Source organism: Lampris incognitus, chromosome 1, assembly GCF_029633865.1.
Source record: "Lampris incognitus isolate fLamInc1 chromosome 1, fLamInc1.hap2, whole genome shotgun sequence".
NCBI classification, from domain to species: Eukaryota; Metazoa; Chordata; class Actinopteri; order Lampriformes; family Lampridae; genus Lampris; species Lampris incognitus.
In genome coordinates, this window is record NC_079211.1 from 31,756,641 (window position 1) to 31,762,640 (window position 6,000).

Genomic DNA, 6,000 nt, shown 5'->3' on the forward strand with positions numbered 1-6,000 from the left:
ACATCCGGCTTCCTACCCGCAGACACTTGTCTGTAGGGACGGCCGACCAAGCCGGAGGTAACACGGGGATTCAAACCAACGATCCCCAGGCTGGTAGGCAACGGAATAGACCGCTACGTTACCTGGACGCCTGTCTTTAAATAGTTTTTTTTAATTATAACATTATTCAACAAGACAATGTGCATAATAAGCCTGTCTTTCTCGCCGAATCTCTCCGTGACGCGACCTTGATGGCTCTGGTTGGCTCGCACTCCCGCCATAAGCAGTGCCTCTCCTCGTCCATTGAGTTCGCCTTAAGCTACGCAATACGCATGCGCAAACTCCAAAATTCACAACTAATATTCTCTAATAGCCCGTTTGGCTATAAGGATGTGATACAAGCACTCCTATTGGCTGTTAAGTTAGCTGCAAGCCGATTGGTCCATTGGTCCAGGACGCAGGGGAACCACATAATTGTCAGTCTATGTTTAGCACTCAGGCGAGTCACTACTGTGGAGCTAGCTACTGTATGACTGTAACCGTTACCATTGAAATAAAGACACTGAATTATAACGTCGTCGTCGGATTCCTCAAAACTGACAGAAAGTCAGACATGGTGTCACAGTAAAAGCGTGAAAAGGAGAAGAAAGAAGAAACAGAAAAGTCAGAATGGACGTCGTTGGAGTTCCTGCACCCCACATGGACTGGGAAGCTAGCAATCTGCCCGAAGCATGGCGCAAGTTTAAACTGCACGTCGAGTTGATGTTTTCTGGACCTTGAAATCGGAGGAAGAAAAATGCAGCTACCTACTGATTTGGGTAGGAGAAAATTGACGGTGTAGAGCCGAAGGAACGGAGAAGACCGTAGGTTCACACTTTAGCCGTGTAGGCAACTTTCTTTAATCACGGTAAATCAGCGAGACAAACAAAACCCACCGCTCGACTGAGCGGAGGTGGCAAGAATAATCAGAATACTGGCTGGACAACCATAACTTAACCCTGCGTTAACCTGCCAGGGCAACCATGACTTAACCCTTAGTTCCTGGGTTGAATTCTGTCCCCAATACGTGTCCACCACATGAGCCCCCCCAGAATTCGCCCTAGTAATCGAAGTCAGGCAGGCGCGGGTGGACGACAGGCCGTCCGCGGCGGCTCCGGATAACAGGGGCCGGAGTGTCTGTGGGAGGCATTGACGCGGGCCTGTGGAGGTCGGCCTGAGGAGCAGAAGAGGCAGCTCGGGCCTCCACGGGGGGAGGAGGCGGAGCCGGGGGACGACCGCGACGAGGAGGTTGGGCTAACTCCAACGGCTGCGTCAAGTCCAGGTGTGCGGGTTTAACTCGGTCCACTGAAACATGCTCGGCCGTGCCCCCAAAATCCACCACCAGGTGCTTAGTTCCCCGTTCCAGGACGCGGAAGGGGCCGTCATAAGGGGGTTGCAGAGGGGGGCGGTGTGCGTCGTGACGGATGAACACGTAGTCCGCTGACTGCAGACCTGGGGGCACCTGGGACACCGGAGCGCCGTGTTGGGCGGTAGGGACGGGTGTGAAAGCTCTGACCCCGTCCAGCAAGGAGGCTCGTTGGTCCACAGCTGACCAGGGACGCGTTGCATTGGGCATGAAATCGCCTGGGACTCGCAGCGGCGTGCCGTACACCAGCTCCGCAGAGGAGGCTTGTAGGTCTTCCTTCGGGGCGGTCCGCAGGCCCAGCATGACCCATGGGAGCTTGTCAACCCAGTTGCAGTCCTTGAGAGTAGCCCGAAGCGCAGCCTTCATGGACCGGTGGAAGCGCTCACATAGGCCGTTCGCCTGAGGGTGGTAGGCGGTAGTGCGGTGAAGCTTGACGCCCAGAGCCTCACCCACAGCATTCCATAGCTCTGAGGTAAACTGTGGCCCACGGTCAGATGAAAGGTCGGAAGGCGTACCGAAACGTGAGACCCACGACCCAATAAAAGCCCGGGCCACATCAGCAGACGTCGTGGATGCCAGGGGAACAGCTTCAGGCCAGCGCGTAGTCCTGTCCACCACAGTGAAGAGGTAGGTGAACCCATGGGAGGGGGGTAGGGGACCAACCAGGTCGACGTGGACATGGTCAAATCGTCTCTCCGGCACTGCGAAGCGTTCCAGGGGCGCCTTAATGTGGCGGTGTATCTTAGCCCGCTGACAGGCAACACACGAGTCGGCCCACGCTTTCACGTCTCTCTTAAGTCCCTCCCACACAAACTTAGCAGAGGTCAGGCGCACGGATGGCTTACCGCCTGGATGAGAGAGGCCGTGCACAGCTTCAAATACGGGGCGTCTCCAGCTGTGCGGGACGATGGGCCTGGGCTGTCCTGTGGAGACGTCACACAGGAGGGTGACACCTGTGTCGCTGAAAGGAACGTCCTGCAGGCGGAGCCCCGTGTCGGAGGCCCGGAGACGGAGGATGCTCGGGTCCGTGGCCTGGTCAGCAGCCATCTGTGCATAGTCAAGGCCTAGGTGGACCGCTCCAATCACTGCCCTAGACAGGCAGTCAGCTACCTGGTTAGACTTACCAGCGACGTGCTGGATGTCGGTAGTGAATTCCGAAATGTAGGAGAGTTGTCGCTGCTGGCGAGCGGACCATGGCTCGGCCGTCTTGGACATGGCAAACGTGAGGGGCTTGTGGTCCACGTACGCAGTAAACTCGCGGCCCTCTAGCAGGAAACGGAAATGCCGGACGGCGAGCCAGAGACCGAGGAGTTCCCTGTCAAAAGTACTATACTTGCGCTCTCGGGGTGTAAGCTGGCGACTGAAAAAGGCCAAAGGCTGCCAAGCCCCCCCCCACCCACTGTTCGTGAACCGCACCAACAGCATAGTCCGACGCATCCGTGGTTATGGAAATAGGCGCTGTAGGTGAAGGATGCGCTAGCAGGGTAGCCTGGGAGAGCGCAGCTTTAGTCTCGGTGAACGCACGGTCCCGCTCTGCTGTCCAGTCGACCGCCTGGTTGGGGGACATGCCTTTCAGCGCCTCGTACAGTGGCCGGATGATAAAGGCGGCTCGAGGAATGAAGCGGTGGTAGAATGTCACCATCCCGATGAACTCCCTGAGCGCACGAGCTGTTTGGGGGCGCGGAAAGGCCGCCACCGCTTCCACCTTTGAGGGCAGGGGGACTGCCCCGTCCCCAGTGATGCGGTGCCCGAGGAAATCAATGGCTGTCAGCCCGAACCGGCACTTCGCCGGGTTGACGATCAGCCCATGCTGGCTGAGGCGTGTGAAGAGGGCATGAAGATGGGACAGGTGTTCTTCCTCGGAGGCGCTGGCGATGAGTATGTCGTCCAAATAGACGAAGATGAAAGGAAGGCCACGGAGCACTGAATCCATCAGCCGCTGAAAGGACTGGGCCGCGTTTTTGAGTCCAAATGGCATTCGTAGGAATTCAAATAGGCCGAATGGGGTTGTCACCGCTGTCTTGGGGATGTCTGAGGGGTGCACGGGAACTTGATGATAACCACGGACCAGGTCGACTTTTGAGAAGACGCATTTGCCAGACAGGTTTGCAGAAAAGTCCTGGATATGCGGGACAGGATAGCGGTCAGGCGTGGTGGCGTCATTTAGTCGGCGGTAGTCCCCGCATGGGCGCCAACCTCCATCAGGCTTAGCGACGATGTGGAGTGGGGACGCCCACGGGCTGTCAGAGCGGCGGATGATCCCCATGCGTTCCAGGTGCTCGAACTCAGACTTGGCAATGGCGAGTTTGGCGGGGTCGAGACGCCTGGCTCTGGCGTAGACCGGGGGCCCCTTCGTAGCAATGTGATGCTCCACCCCATGCTTAGCGGTGGGTGCAGAGAAGGTAGGCTGGGTGAGGTCAGGGAACTCAGCGAGGAGGCGGGTGAACTTGTCTGCCTCTGAGAGAGAGTTGGCTAGACCTGCATAGGCCGCTTCCCTCCGCGTACATGCGAAGGAGGAGAAGGTTAAGGCATCGACCAGACGGCTGTTCTGAATGTCCACTAGCAAACCGTAAGCGCACAAAAAATCAGCTCCGAGGAGGGGAAGCGTTACATTGGCCATGACGAACTCCCACGTGAAACGTTGTCCACCAAAACACAGTTCTACAGACCGCACGCCGTAGGTGTGGATAGGGCTGCCGTCAGCCGTCGCCAACTGGGGGCCCCGCTCCCCGCCCATGATGTCGACGTCAGTAGCAGGGAGCACGCTTCTCTGTGCGCCCGTGTCACAAAGAAATCGCCGACCGGAGATGGTGTCGAGGATGAAGAGTAGCCTGCTCGTATCGCCAACACTCATGGCCACTACTGAGTGTTGGCCCTCTCGTTTCCCGTCGGCCTGTAGTTGCAGGGGGAACGGCACCGTTTAGCTTTCGCACCAAATCGAGCGTGGTACATACAGAGTCCAGAGGGCTTGTAGCGGTCTGATGCTGTGGCGCCACCGTCGGCCCACGCCCGCGATGTCGGCGGGGGGCCAGTGAAGGTAGGAGCCAGCACCCCGGCATGGGAGGAACGTTGTGTAGCGACGAAGAATCGGTCAGCCTCCTTTGCCAGCTCACGGGGATCAGTGATGGTGGAGTTAGCGAGCGCAGTCTGGACGTGGGGCGGCATGTTGCGCAGAAACAGCTCCATAAACAGGAAACATGGCTTTTCTTGACCCAGTAGGTTTAACATCCTGCTCATTAGCTCCGATGGTTTGCCATCTCCCAAGCCCTGAATTGCGAAGAGGCGACGTGCTCTCTCCGTTGCTGACAGTTCAAAAGTTTCAAGGAGGAGATGTTTAAGTGCGGCGTATTTACCATCGGCCGGTGGGTTGGTTATGAAACCGCTTATCCTGGAAGCCGTAGCGCACCCCAGCGCTGCCACTACGTAGTAGTACCTGGTCTCGTCTGCTGTTATGTCTCTGAGCGCGAACTGTGCCTCAGCCTGCGCGAACCACGTAGCCGCGGAAGACTCCCAAAACTCCGGCAGTTTAATTGCAACGGCGTTCGTAGCCATAATGTGTGTGGTTTCAGAAAACTTATCCGAAAACCGACGTCGGGGTCACCAGTGTAGAGCCGAAGGAACGGAGAAGACCGTAGGTTCACACTTTAGCCGTGTAGGCAACTTTCTTTAATCACGGTAAATCAGCGAGACAAACAAAACCCACCGCTCGACTGAGCGGAGGTGGCAAGAATAATCAGAATACTGGCTGGACAACCATAACTTAACCCTGCGTTAACCTGCCAGGGCAACCATGACTTAACCCTTAGTTCCTGGGTTGAATTCTGTCCCCAATACGTGTCCACCACAACGGGACATTTACAATACATGGACGCTCTCAGAAGCGGAAGGAAAGTTGTTGGAAACATACTACGGTCGTTTGAACGGTATGTAAAACCCAAAGCAAATGTGATCTTCGCGCGCTATAAATTCCATGGAAGGGCACAGGCAGCTAGCGAGCCTTTCGAACAGTTTGTGACAGATTTGAGACTGCTTGTGAAGGACTGTAATTATAGAGAGAGTGAAGAGGAGATCAGAGACCGTATCGTTTTCGGAGTTCATTCACCGAGAGTGAGAGAAAAACTACTGAACATCGGTTCCGAGCTAACATTGGAAAAAGCAATAGACGTTGCTAGGTCTCATGAACTATCACAAGCACAGCTCAAAACCATTGCTAGCACCAGCACGGGCACGCGCGAACAGGCTGTGCATGCAATCGGTCGGAATGCAACAAAGAAGAAGCATTGGAAAAGGCGCGAGGATGACACAAAATGGCGCGCAGTGTCAGACAATGCCTCATGGAGAGAGAGAGAGACAGCAACCGCAGTAAAGGATGCAAATACTGTGGGAACAAGACTCACAGCGGAAACGAAACCTGCCCAGCAAAAGGCAAGCAATGCAAAAGCTGCAGCAAATGGAACCATTTCGCTAAAGTGTGTCTCTCCAGACCAGGAAAAGGCGTACACACTGTGGAGGAAAATGAGTCTGACAGATGCTCAGACAATGAAGAACTGTTCATCGACGCGTTGACACAAGGTAAAGACAGTAAAAATATGGATCAAGTTTTCGCTGATATGCAA